Source organism: Arachis hypogaea, chromosome 16 (assembly GCF_003086295.3).
Source record: "Arachis hypogaea cultivar Tifrunner chromosome 16, arahy.Tifrunner.gnm2.J5K5, whole genome shotgun sequence".
In the NCBI taxonomy this organism is placed as follows: domain Eukaryota; kingdom Viridiplantae; phylum Streptophyta; class Magnoliopsida; order Fabales; family Fabaceae; genus Arachis; species Arachis hypogaea.
In genome coordinates this window covers 150,231,335-150,246,516 of record NC_092051.1, presented here as the reverse complement: position 1 = coordinate 150,246,516, position 15,182 = coordinate 150,231,335, and the positions used below count along the sequence as shown (strand labels likewise).

The window sequence follows — 15,182 nt, the reverse complement described above, 5'->3', positions numbered from 1 at the left end:
TGGACAGACTAGAGTATTATAATAGGTGAAGCACTTGTTGGTGCTGTCACCTTCTTTCTAGGACTCTAAACATTTCAAACACATAACACATAAGTTCAAAAATTTTAGTTATAAAAAACGAATTTCTTGTTCTTTATTATTATAAATAAATCTAAAATATTAAAACAAGTGAGTAGGGATAAGTGACAGACTAGATGTACAAGTAAACTTGGAATAATACTTTATTGGTATATACTATATATGGTACAGATATATAATCAATAATAACTAAGTTTTCTGGTTGATGACCAAAGCAATTTGCTTTTTTACAATTTAGTTTCTTATTATGTTAAGTAAAAGGAAAAGTATAGCAAGCAGATGTGATATTTAATATTTTTCTATATTGTGTTTTTATGTATATTTATGTGCCGCACGCTTTTGTTTATTAAAATTTTAAAACCCGTTGAATGGCAATTCGATGCTCATTTTTTTAGTTATGCTCCCGAAAAATGTGTCATGCATAGATATGGATAATGGGTGTGTTTTTAAATAATATAAAAATATTTTTTTTTAATTTAAAATACAAATCAGAGATAGGATTTTGAGAGGTATGAAAGACCGAAACTCCAATTTGTAGAGTGACAAATTTAAATTTGGAGGGTTGCAAATCGGAAGCAATTGGAACCTCCCATTTGAAGATTTTCTTTTTTACTTTTAAGGTTGAAAAATCGGGGTCAGTTTTGAGGTTTTAAAATATAAAAAAATTAAAGTCACAAAAAAAAAATATAAAAAAATTAAGAAACTCAATATTAACCCTCCGATTTGTGGCCTTGCTAAATTGAATGGTCCAATTTATTTCTAACCATTTTTTCAAATTTCACACCTTAGGATAACACACAATAAGCCAATAACAACGTATAACACCAACGTTTTTTCAATTTGTAAATTAAAAAGTGCATTCCGTTGGAACATGTGTGTATTAATATTATGAGAAAGTATGAGGAGCTAATGAAATATTTGTACAATGTGTATAATAGAGGTTTATAGAATATTAGAGATATAACTATTAGTGTTATCTTTTTTCATCAGCTGCATCTTTTAGGATGAGTGGTATCATAATGACATGGTATTAGAGCATTAGATTCGAAAGGTCAAAAGTTCGATTCTTGGACAAATAGTCCATTATCTTTAGGATCCTAATATTATTAGTCTTCCTATACATATAAGTTTTTTTTAGCAAACAAGTCTAAACGAGTTAACTATAACCCAACAAAATTCATTTACGTAATGCGCACGTGAAATCACACCATTCCTCTCCAACATTTATATCCCACATTCCTCCTTCTCATCCTCCTTCTTCTCCTTCTTCTTTGGATTCCTCTTCCTTTTTTTTTCGTATTCTTTCTTTTTTGCGTGTTTCATCCCTATTGTCGTTCTTTTTATTGCTGTATTTTTTTTCTCCTTCTTTTTCTATTGATTTTACAAAATTATGTATTTTTTTAATTTGATTTTTTCTCCCAAAAAAATTATGAGAAAATGAAATAAGAAGATAAAAAAGAAGCAGCAGAAAATGGGAGGAAAAAGAGAAAGAGTTTTGAATTATGCAAAATTTATCAAAATAAAAATATAACGAAAAATTTCCAAAATACACCGAAAAATTGCTAAAATATCCCAAAAGTTTTCTAAAATACACCGAAAAGAGAATGGAACAGATTTACCACAATAATAATTCAGATTCAGAACTTCTACACCAAAATTTTGCTATAAATGCACAAAAATATTTTCTTTAATGTATTTTCTTCTTTTTTTTTTGTTATTTCTTTCTTTTTTTTTAGTTAAATGAATGTAGACTCATCATCTTTCAAGCAATTTTGCAACATTATGTATTTCTTCTTCTTTTGTTTGATTTTTTGTTTTTATTCTTGTTAAGAGAATAAACTAAGAAGGAAAAGATAAAGAAGAAGAAGAAGAATGATGATGAAGATGATGAAAAAGAAGAAGAAGAAGCAATGACAGAAGATGAGGAGGAGGAACGAGGAAGAGAAAGAGGAAGAGTTTTGAATTATGCAAAATTTATTAGAATAAATATACACCGAAAATTTTTCAAAATACACCGAAAGATTTTCAAAATACACTGAAAGTTTTTCAAAATACACCGAAACGATAATGGAACATATTCATCACAATAATAATTCAGATTTAGAACTCCTACACCAAAATTTTGTTACAAATGCACAAAAATATTTTCTTTAATACATTTTTTCTTCTTTTTCCTATTTCTTTCTTTCTTTTAGTTGAATGAATATAGTTTCATCCTCTTTCATGTAATTTTGCAATATTATATATTTTTTTATTTGATTTTTTTGTTTTTATTCTTGTTAAGAGCGCAAAATAAAAAAAAATTGAGTAGGTAAAACAAGAAGGAAAAGATGAAAAAAAAAGATGATGATGATGATGAAAAAGAAGATGAGCAGCAGAAGGAGGAGGAAGAAGAATTTTGAATTATACAGAATTTATCAAAATAAAAATACACCGAAAATTTTCTAAAATACACCGAAAGATTTTCAAAACACACCGAAAGTTTTCCAAAATACACCAAAACGAGAATGAAACAGATTTATCACAATAATAATTCAGATTGAGAATTCCTACACCAAAATTTTGCTACAAATGCACAAAAATATTTTTTAATATATTTTTTTCTTATTTTTTCTTTCTTTTAGTTGAATGAATGTAGATCCATCATCTTCCAAGTAATTTTGCAGAATTATATTTTTTTTTGTTCTTTGTTTTTTTTTATTCTTATTAAAAGAGTAAAACAAGAAAAAAATTGAGAAGGTAAAATAAGAAAAAAAGATGAATAAAAAAAGATGATGAAAAAGAAAAAGAAGAAGCAGCAGCAGAATATGAGGAGGAGAAAGAGAAAGAGTTTTGAATTATGTAGAATTTATCAGAATAAAAATACACCGAAAGTTTTCAAAATACACTGAAAGATTTTCAAAATACACCGAAACGAGAATGGAACCACACCTCAACCAGTTGATTCGATTCAAAATAATAATCCACTTCGCTTTGGTTCAATTAACAGTCTGAACTTGAATCATTTATTATCTTCAACAACGAAATAACTATTTAAACCTGATTTCGCAGTTTGATTTCAAAAACTTGAACTTGAACTTAGACGAAGAGAACGTAGAGAACATAGAGAATAAAGAGAAACACAGAGAACGCAGAGATGAAACAGAACGTAGAAACGCAAAAATGCTAAGAAAAATTGAGATGAGCTATATTGAGTCATATTTTAAAGGCGATGTGGGTTTGTGGTCATTTTGGTGATAGGCTTGTTTTTATTTGTCTCGGCTTTATTTTTAAGAAATTTTGGTGATAGGCTTTTTCTCCTTTTGGTCTTGGTGATAGGCTTAGGTTACCGTAAGGCAATGGGCTTCTCAGTTACTGTAACTCTTTTGCTTCCCCGTCATTGAGTCATTGCACAATTTGTCCTTTTTTTTTTTCATTCAACTATTATTACCCAAATGTTCAAAAAAAAATATTATTATCCAAATTTTGATCTAAATATTCTATTATAATTCTTTATACCCTCAATGTCATGGATTTTTTTTATATAAATTAAATAAATATATTATTTATGGATATAAACAATTTGCAGTGTTTTTACAAAATTGCATCATATTATTTATTTCGTTTACAGTGTAAATGAAATAATTTTGCACGTATTTCGTTTACACTGTCAACGAAATAAGACTGACATTGTAACACCCTCGCTATCAGAATGTCACGCTTCCGGCTGCGCCACTCTGATAGTAAGTATTACGACTACTTTATATACTTAATAATAAAATAGGAGTCTTTGACTCGAAACCGTATCGCTGATTTCTTTGAAAACCAGAAAACTACTTTATCTTGAAAACAAACAAACATATATTTATATACAAGATTTTTTACATAAGTAGCTAATAAATATAATGTATTTATAAAACATACAACTCATATCCCTCTTACAACATTTTAATAATAAGGGTGAGGAATAAACCTATAACATGTGTAAACAAACAGAAACGACATATCTAAGTACTTAACTAAAACTCCGCAAGCTTCTTCGTCCGTCCTAAAAAGATAAAGTTGTAGGGGGTAAGAACATCGTCTTTGCTGGTTCTCAGTAGAGAATTTTGAAGAATTGTTATAAGAAGATATTTCAATAAGAAAACTGTTTTCAAACTCACACTACAACAAATAAGAGTTTTCGCAACGGTCAAAAACTGTTGCCGTAGATCAAAAAACCGTTCTTAAAACTTTAGGCAACACTTTGGCAACGATTTTTAACCTGTGGTATATGCGGCCGTTACCAACACTCATAGGCAACGGTTTTTTACCTAAGGCAACGGTAACAAAAAAAACCGTTGCCACAATTACTGGCATAGACAACAGTTTTGAAGGGAAATTTTAAACAACGGTTTCGAACCGTTCCTCGATAAGCAACGGTTCAGAACCATTCTTATTAATGATCTAACGATTTAAAACCGTAACTGGATAGACAACGGTTTTAAACTGTTGTAGTTTTATTATTCACATAGCCAATGGTTTTAAAGCGTTACGATTGGTGTCATTTTTTGGCAACGGTTTTAATACCATTGCCATTTTATAGTCATCTAAGACAACGGTTTTAAAGCGTTACCATTGGAGTCGTGTTTTGGCAACGGTTTTAATACCATTGCCATTATGTAATCATCTTTGACAACGGTTTTAACACCATTGTCTTTTGTAACTTTTAACAACAGTTTTTTTTTGTAATATATAAGTTTTTATTTACAATAGTTTTCTCGTGAATGAAATTAATTTCAGTTTTTCTTTTAATTATTTAGTGTCAATAAATAATCTAAACTATTTGAATCAAGTCACTAAAGAAAAATAATTGAACATTTCCCATCAAATTTAACATATAAAAATTGTTGTAAGATCCACAATCACATTATATTATCATTGCAAGATAACATAATACTAGTCTAGGTCATAACTACTTGTACTTATATCATTATCATTTTTCCAAATACCATAATACTATAGCCTAAGTCATGACAACTTCAAACTATATCATCTAATTTTGAAAAAAATATAATAACAAAAAAGAGTTGAAATAGCTAAGTAGCAAATAGTCATCATATCCACAAGTTCATGACTTTTACTCTGTAATATTTACTTTTAAAAATGTGACCTTAATCAAGTTCGATTTCTCCTTCAACATAGTTTTTCTGTAAACAAAAAAAAATAAATCAAATATAAAACTACACATCTTTAATACTAATAATGTGTAAATAAAAATGTTTGAGAGAGAGAGATGACAAACATATATATCATAACATTCTTCTATTTGGATACACAAAACAATTGAATCAACATCATCATAATCAACCATTATTTAAGATATGATAACATATAGAAACTTTAACAACAAATAATACCTCTTCATGCGCATCATTGTTTGATATTTCATACTTTACTAAATCTTAAATCATGAACCAATCACGGCCTCCAGCCCAAGCAATTCAATCAACACTATCATCAATTCAGCATAAAAAATGCAATCTCAAAAGTACAACACTAGAACAAACACAGGCAAAATAGACAAGAAAAACACAGGTATAGATAGCAATTACAGCAAGTAGCTCAGATAGCAGTTAATAATAGTTAAGCAATTCGGCAAACCAAAACAAATTCAAACCCAAACAAAGCATGCAAATGCATATGATGCAGGTCTGCCCTATGGCTAATGAGCTCATTTGTCAGTTATATAGTCAAACTTGACATATCTGGTAGCTAATCCGGACACTGTCTCTTTGTTGCACATTAATATCATTATAGGAAATACGTGTCCTATCACCATTAGAGGGAATAGGTGCCCTGTCACCCTTACAACCAGAGAAAAAATACAAACATACTCATTATCAATCAACCACAATCATGCCTCGTTTATTATATTCAATTTCATAATCAAACTCAGTTTTCTTCATTCTTCTTCTTCATCCCTTTCCCGGAGTAAGTGGACAATGCCAATGCTTCTTACCCGGAGTCTCAACTCTTAATCAAATTCAATTTCATTTTCAAATCCATTTCACAATATCATTCAATTCATTCAAAAATCATACTTTTAAAATCAAGTCTCATCATTCTTCATTCAATTTGAATCCTCATCATTCCTCCCATTCCTTTCATTAATAATTCAAACTCAAACATAACCTTTTTCTTAATAACTTAGAAACAAGTCATATAATCCTTAAATCTAAATCTTTCTAAATAATCAATTTAAACGAAAAATCCAATTTTCATAAAAATTTCGACAACATTTTCTCTAAAACTCGGGATTTTGCCATCCTTCCTGTGACCCAACCAAACCATTTCCAAATGTCAATCATTTTCCGAAATCCAACGAATTCTAATACCAAATCATTTTCAAAATCAAACCAATTACAATAATAAATCTTTTTCAAAATCAAACCAGCTCCAATATTAAATTATTTATAAAATCAAACCAATTTAAAATTAAGCCGCTTCCAAAATCAAATCATTTTCATATCTCAAATCATTTCCAATGTTAATCCATTTTCATTATAATTCCAAAACCCAGAAAAAACCACTTCTCACAATATTCAACCAAATAACTTTACAAATTAATTTCTTATTACAACCGCACACCACTCATGCAATCAGTAATTTAATTCAATAAATAACCACATCCATAAGACAAACATAATCACAGAAATATATTTTTCACATCAATATCTATTTATAACAATTCTATAATATAAAATAAATTTTAAGAAAAACTCCTACCTTAACTCGCCAAAACTTGAAAGCTATACAGCGCGTCGAAACCCCTTCTTATCGGCTTGTAACCTCGGCAGTCACAACCACAGCCCATTCCACTCTCACAACTACGGTGGCAACCCCAAACATGACATGCAAAAACCAGGAATCGATCCAAGACAGGGCCCCTAGCAACGATTTCTGACGACTAGAACAGCAGCGTGAAAATTCTGGAGAAGCTTTTTGATCGAGCTGCTGAAGAAGAAAATGTCAGAAATCGTTTGTGCCTCCAAGAACTCCAATTGGGTAGCTACGTCAAATTCTACCAAACAAAAGTGACGCCAACGTGTAGAAGAAGAGGATACGAACACTTTTATCGGATTAGACTTTTGATTGAAATTACAGATCTCAAGAAATCGAACATTGAAGGTTATGACTTCTTATGGCTTTTTGTTCTCTCTCACTCATGGCTCCCTCCCTTTTGCTTTGCCTTGGTTCCGCTCAAACTCCACTTCCCCAAGTTGAAACAAGGTTTAACAGGTTTGCATAATAGAACGGTGCCACAAGAATAAAAACATTGTAACATCTCATGCAATGGAGAACTAAAGCATGCTGATGCAGTTGATCTTGTAAATAAACTAAAATCTACAAACCAAAGCAACCGAAAGAGCTCTAGCGTGAAACATTTAATAAAGAATGAGTATTCTTCCAAGCAAAAGCAAACACCAAACCATATCATGTCGGAAATGATACGCAAATGTGAAAAAACTAAAAGTAAAGAAAGGATGAAGAGGATTATATGATGGAGTTAATAAAAGGGCAAGTGTCATTAAGGCCACTTGTCATTCGTTTGAATTCTTGAGTCAGCAGTTCAAGTTTTAAATATCTTAAACGAATAATTATGAAAATTAGATTAAAACACAAGTAATAATATATATGAGTTACTAATATAAATGACATCAGTAACATAATGATATAAGATATACGATGAAACATTAGCAAAACTAAGTTCACCAAAAAGTATCGATATTTACTCATATCGACGGATATCAAACTCGATAATAATATTATTAACTAAACTCTATTTTTAAATTAAAAATATTAATTACTCAAGTTAAAATATACATATAATTTTCATTACTTATAAATTACTAGAATTATAATTTTAATTATGTAAAATATTTCATATAACAAAAATATATATAAGAATATGAATTTAATTGAATTAAATAGTTATAAAAATTGATTTAATTACTTATAATAAAATAATTCTTAAAAATAAGGAACTCCAATTTATTAAAAAAATAAATTATAACTTATTTATATTTAAATTTTTAAAAATGTGGGTCGTTATATTCTACCCACCTTAAAAAAAGTTTTCGTTCTCGAAAATTGTTATAATAAAATAAGTTCAAACTTAAATCAAAGAAAACAGAATCTATAAAGAGAAGTATAATATCGTTAAGGATGAATATTCAAAAAGACTCAAGTAAACAATTAGATTCACAAGCAAGCAAAGGGACACAAGAACGATAAGGTATGGTCGGAAAACATTCGAAACAAAGAATTCTGTTGAGGATTGGCACGAATAAGATTATACATCGAAACAAAGCTAACTTCATACCCTCTAACGCTCCCAAACCCCAAGAGTTGTATCACCTATTACTTCTATTTCATCTATGATAACCCATTAGTGTTTCCATGTACATAAATCATTAATATTAAGTTGGCCAGACCTAATACCATGAGAGATGCAACGGTCAACTAACAGCATTAATCAATAGACATTCATGCATGTGAAACTCACACTCTTGTGTCCTAATGCATGACAGACACTTAGAGTATGCAGTGAAGCATAGTCAGTCTATTCCCAAGGCTCTAATAGGAACGAACTGCTTTGATACCACAATGTAACACTCTCACTATCAGAATGTCATGCTTCCGGCTGCGCCACTCTGATAGTAAAAAGTATTACAACTACTTTATATAATTAATAATAAAATAGGAGCCTTTGACTCGAAATCGTATCGATGATTTCTTTGAAAACCAGAAAACTATTTTATCTTGAAATCAAACAAATATATATTTATATACAAGATTTCTTACATAAGTATCTTATAAATATAATATACGTATAAAATATTTAACTCATATCCCTCTTATAACATTTTAATAATAAGGGCAAGGGATAAACCTATAACATTTGTAAACAAACATAAATGGGATATCTAAGTACTTAACTAAAACTCTGCAAGCTTCTTCGTCCGTCCTGAAAAGATAAAGCTGTAGGGGAGAACATCGTCTTCACTGGTTCTGAGTAGAGGATTTTGAAGAATTTTTATAAGAAGATATTTTAATAAGAAAACTGTTTTCAAACTCCATGATTATCGTTGCCTTGTGAATCTTTTGAAAACCGATGGTTTAACCACTTAAAAATTTAAAACCCTTTTTAAAAGAAATCAGTTAATTATCCGGGAATCCAAAACTCACTTTTCTTATAAAAGAATCTTAACACTTTCATAACAGTATGAATGACCGATCTGTTCCAAACATATGTTCATCGACCTGTTCCAAACATAGGTTCATTAAGTCTATGCTGAACCAGCTTGATATTTTATACTTTACAAAATCTTAAATTAGGAACCAATCACGGCCTCCGGCTCAAACAATTCAATTAACACTATCATTAATTCAGCATCAAAACACAATCTCAAAAGTACCACACCAGAATTAACACAGGCAAAACAAACAAGTAAAACACATGTATAGATAGCAATTATAGCAAGTAGCTCAGATATCAGTTAGTTATAGTTAAGCAATTAGGCAAACCAAAACAAATTCAAACCCAAACAAAGCTGGAAAATGCATATGATGCATGTCTGCCCATGGCTAATGAACTCATTTGTCGGTTATATAGTCAAACCCGACATGTCTGGTAGTTAATCTGGATACTATCTCTCTGTTGCGCATTAATATCATTAGAAGGAATACGTGTCCTGTCACCATTAGAGGGATTATATGCCCTGTCACCATTAGAGGAAATATGTATAGTAAGAACCCGCATTTTTACGTAAAACCGTTTTAATAAAATAATTTTAGTGCCCGAAATAGATTCAAAATTTAGAAATTTTAATTTGGAAATATAAAGGTGAAATTTGGTTTCAGTGAATTTTTCTGAGTTGGAAAATGTATTTCTTTCGAAGAGTTTTCGTAAAAATGCATACTGGCGCTTAAGCTGGCAGTGCCGGCTCTAGTCTATCCAGTACCTGATGAACGTGATTTTTGACGGTTTAGAATTTCACAAATGAGATCTTGTTGAAGTATAGTCTCTAAACCAACAATAATCCTTTCATGCAAAAATTTGTTTGTCACAAGTACAAACCCCTAAAATCTATAAACCGAAGTATTTAAACCTCGGGTCGTTCTCCCTAGGATTTACAATAAAGTGTCTTGTTATTGGTTATGAGTTATTTTGGGGTTTTGGATAAGAAGCATGAAAAGTAAATGGCAATGAAAATAAACTAACAACTATAAAAGGCTCTTGGCAAGGTATGAAAATTAGAAGTCCTATCCTAGTTATCCTTCTCAATTGTGATGAGAATTGTTCATTGCTACCACTTAGTTAACCCTTACTAAATAAAGGAAAGTCAAGTGGATGAATTGACTTGAGCCACAAGTCCTAGCCAACTCCCAAGGAAAGACTAGCTTTAGTGCACTCCAAACCAATTAGCAATCTCTCCAATTACCAATCAACAAAGGAATTAGATAACTCAAGTGTCACTAATTAATCTACCTAGGCCAAGAGGAACAAAATCTATACTATATCTAGAAGAGGCATTTCAACAAACACATAAAGGGCAATAAAAGTAAACAACATAAATTACAAGAATTAAAGAGAGATCTAACTACAAAGGCAAGAGATCAACAATAGAAAAGCAAAGAAGAACAATTATTATGAATTACCTCTTATTGAATTGAAAGAAAATGTAGAAGGAACAATACTAGATCTACAACAAAATATAAGAACAACATAAAGAAAATTACAACAAAAGAATAGAAGAAGATGAATGTAGCAACAAAGAATTGAAAGGTAGAAGTAGAAGAAAGCAAAGATTAAAACCTAGATCTAAGAACTAATCCTAATCCTAATCCTAGAGAGAAGTGAGAGCTTCTCTCTCTAGAAACTAACTCTAACTACTAAACTATGACTAATGATTAAAAGTATGTAAAGTATGTTGATTCCCCCTTCAATCCTTGGCTTAAATAGCATAAAAAATGAGTTGGATTGGGCCCACAAGGCTTCTAAAATCGCTGGCCACGTTTTGCTTTAAGTGAACCAGGTGGCAACAACGGCGCGTGCGTGTACTATGCGCGTACGCGTCACCATACGTGTAGTAACTATGGCAAATCTTATATCGTTTCGAAGCCCCGGATGTTAGCTTTCTAACCCAACTAGAACCGCATCATTTGGACCTCTGTAGCTCAAGTTATGGTCGTTTAAATGCGAAGAGGTCGGCTTGACAGCTTTCCGGTTCTTTCATTTCTTCATGAGTTCTCCAACTTTTCATGCTTCTTTCTTCATTCCCTTGATCCAATCTTTGCCTCCTAAACCTTAAATCACTTAACAAAGATATGAAGGCATCTAATGGAATCAAGGAGAATTAGATTTAGCTATTTTAAGACCTAAAAAGCATGTTTTCACTCTTAAGCACAATTAAAGGAGAAGTTATAAAACCATGCTATTTTATTGAATAAATGTGGGTAAAAGGTTATAAAATCCCCTAAATCAAGCATAAGATAAGCCCTACAAATGGGGATTATCAACCTCCCCACACTTAAACCAAGCATGTCCTCATGCTTAAGCCAAGAGAGAAACAAAGGGTATCAACATTTATTCAATGTAAATAAACTATATGCAACCTAAACTATATGCAACTAAATGCAAAATGGTTTTACCTACTTGGTTAAAAATAAATCAATCCTCCAAGTCATACATGCACAAGTAGGGCCAAGATTATATAACGATTCATGAATCCTACCAATTCGAATATCAAAATGAAGTTCAAGTAGACTTGCGAGAAGAAAGCTTATGAAAGCCGGGAATCATGGAATTGAGCATCGAACCCTCACCGGAAGTGTTTGCACTCTAGTCGCTCAAGTGTGTCGGGTCGATTCTCTCAATTCTCCCCTAATCATGCTTTCCAAAATTTGTTTTTCATCTAACAATCAACAATTATTTCATGCATGCATACAATTATCATGAGGTCTTTTCTTTAGGTTGTAATGGGGCTAGGGTTAAGGTGGGATACATATTTGGTCAAGTGAGCTTGAAGTTTGAATCTTTGATAGGCTTAGACTTCCCACCTAACCTATGACATCCTATACAATTAAGTTCTAACCTAACTACCCATTCTTCACTTTTCCATATACTCATGCATTCTCTTTTCATTTCACAACACATATGCATTGACTTTTATTTGAGCTTTACTTTGGGGCATTTTGTCCCCTTTATTGCTTTTCTTTTTCTTTCTTTTTTCTACATACATTTTTTCTTTTCTTTTATTTTTTTCTTTTTCACTTTTATTTCTTTTTCTTTTCATTTTTCTTTTTCTTTCAAACTATATACAAGAATATCAATGCATAAGATCTATACATTTAATCAATACATGAGTATGTACCCAATTCCCCAATATAAAAATACAAAACACAAACACCCTTTTATCCCAACCAATGTCCCAAAGTTTTCCCACTCTTGAATGACACTCACACTCACTAGCCTAAGCCAATCAAAGATCCAAATAAAAGACATTCATTGTTTTCCCCTTTAAGGCTTGTAATGTGCTAAATTAAAGAACAAGTGGGTTAAGCGTAGGCTCAAAATTTGGCTAACAAGGGAAGATATAAGGTAAGGCCATTTGGGTAAGTGAGCTAATGAAATGATGGCCTCAATCATATAAATGCATGAATACAAATAATAATGGACATATAGACTCAAACAAAGCAAAGATTACAATCATAGGAAGAGAGTAATGCACACAAGAAGGAAAAATAAGTGGTTATAAGATGTAACCACACCATTAGGCTCAAATCTCACTTGCTTGTATTCTTAGCTCAAAAACCATGTTCCAAAATACATTCTTTCAAGCAAGTTCAACAAAAATTTTTCAAATTGGTAGGGTGCCCTAAAACGGTTTCTTGGGAAAGAAATCATCACCCTAACCAATTAGTCCTAATAGGAGAGAAGTGGTAAAAATATGTACAAATTCTAACTAACATGCAACTTATCATGCAATGCAATAACTAATCTAACAAAGAGACTAAGAACTGGTGTTGGACAAGGAAATTGTTACCCACGGAGATCGGTCAAACGACCTCCCCACACTTGAAGATTGCACCGTCCTCGGTGCATGCAAAGAAGAGCAAGGTGGATGGGTTGCTATAATTGATGAGCTCCTTCAAAAGGTTGTGCGGATAACTTGTTTGTTGCCCCATTTAGAAACTTTTCCTTTTTCCCTTTCTGGTGGCCAACCTAAAAGGAAAGAGAAGGAAAGGAATATTAGGCCTATAACAAAGATATCAAAGCAAATAGAACATAGGCGGGGGTTAATGCCAAGTAGGAGTTTGGTTCTCTACTACATGGTAGCTACAACATGTAGAGGAGGAAACAATAAGAGAAAATGGCATATCAATGATACTTGATGCAAGAGTACGGTCAAAGCATGAAGAGCATCAAGTTCGAACAAGAGAGAGTGGGCCATGAAAGACAATATATGGTCATATCAATGCACAAAGAACATAAGTGCCTAAAAGATTGAGCATTGATTTGAAGAGAAACATCACCCAACAATATGAAACAAGTCAAGAGGCACCAAAATAATACAAGGAATCCTCAACAATTGAGTAGGAAGATGTAACACCATTATTAAAATGACTTAAAAAAAAACGAAAACATGCTACAAAAACTAAATGAAAATGGGAAGAGTAGAAGTATGCGAATGTGATAAGCAAAAGAAAATGGAATGGGAGAAAAAAAACTCTTTTTTTACCGACGCGTACGCGTCATGCATGTTTACGCGTCGATGGGTATATTGGTCGAAGGACGCGTACGCGCCAAGTGTGCGCACGCGTGCGTCGAGTTAGGCGAGAGTTATAATGTTGGCCCAAAAGTGGCACAACTCTCGGGTAAAAGTACCGGGGGTGCAGATTGTGCAATCGACGCGCACGCGCACAGCGTGCGTGCGCGTGCATTGCGAACTTAAGATCGTGTGCGCGTACGCGCCAGGTGCGGGCACGCGTGCATAGACTTGTGCCTTTGGCCCAGTGTTCGCACAGCGCAGGCCTAACTCTCGGGTTTTTGGCTGGGGTAGAATTTTTGCATCCACGCGTACGCGTACAGTGCGCGTCCGCGTGGGCGGTCGAAAAATGCTCAGGGGCGCGTACGCGTCATGTGCGCGCACGCGTGGATGGTGTTCTGTTTCTCAAAGAAAATTTTTGCTATGTTTTTGCACCAATCTAAGCATTCCAAACCTCCAATCTGCTACCAAATACGACAGGTACGCGACTAATGGCCCTTTCCACCACAACGGAAACACTTATCCTTTGTTAATTTATTTTGCCCAATATTTCTTTCTTTATCCCACTTCTGGTGAGATCCTCTCTTTTGAACATAATTCCTTTTCCTTCCATAATTTTTGTTGTTGCCAAAACCTTGCCATTTACCTCTTTTGGGGTAATGATTTATCGCATTTACTTCGGAAAATGGGACGGCGCCAGCTGGGCGCACTTCGTGATTCTTTAAGAGCAACTCATTGTTGCGTTCAGCAACAAGAATGCAAGAAATTAACTCAGAATATTTTTTAAATCCTTTTTCTTGATACTACTATTGCAGGAGCACATTCGAGGTATGGAAGGTCGAAAAAGTTTTCTCTAACATATCATTATCAGATATTTTTTTCCACATAATTTCATTCGTGAGGTGATTCGAAACATTGCCGAATTATATTCATTTATGGATTTAAAATCATGTAGACACAACTGCGTCCATTCATATCGGGCTTGAGGAAGTATTACCGTCTTTTGATGATTATACCTTTCTTCAAGGTCTTTCCAAAGATCTACAGGATCTTTTAATGTGAGATATTCATTTTTCAATCATTCGTCAAGATGACGACGAAGAAAAATCATGACTTTGGCTTTATCCTTTTGGGATGCATTATTTTCAGCCTTAATGGTATCTCCAAGATCCATTGAATCAAGATGGATTTTAGCATCTAATATCCATGATAAATAATTATTTTCAGATGTATCAAGAGCATTAAATTCAAGATGAGAGAGCTTCGACATAATGAAAATTTGTTACCTGAGTCTTCCTGAAATTTGATCAG

At 32.5% G+C, this 15,182-nt stretch overlaps 1 long non-coding RNA gene across 1 annotated transcript; it reads right to left on the bottom strand.

The window, feature by feature from the left end:
* Positions 1-3,900: 3,900 nt before the first annotated feature.
* Positions 3,901-7,457, bottom strand: LOC140179874 (uncharacterized). Its single transcript, XR_011873707.1, has 2 exons — positions 6,826-7,457; positions 3,901-5,246 (listed from the first exon to the last, which is right to left on the bottom strand). It is a non-coding gene; the product is annotated as an uncharacterized lncRNA (long non-coding RNA).
* Positions 7,458-15,182: the final 7,725 nt, after the last annotated feature.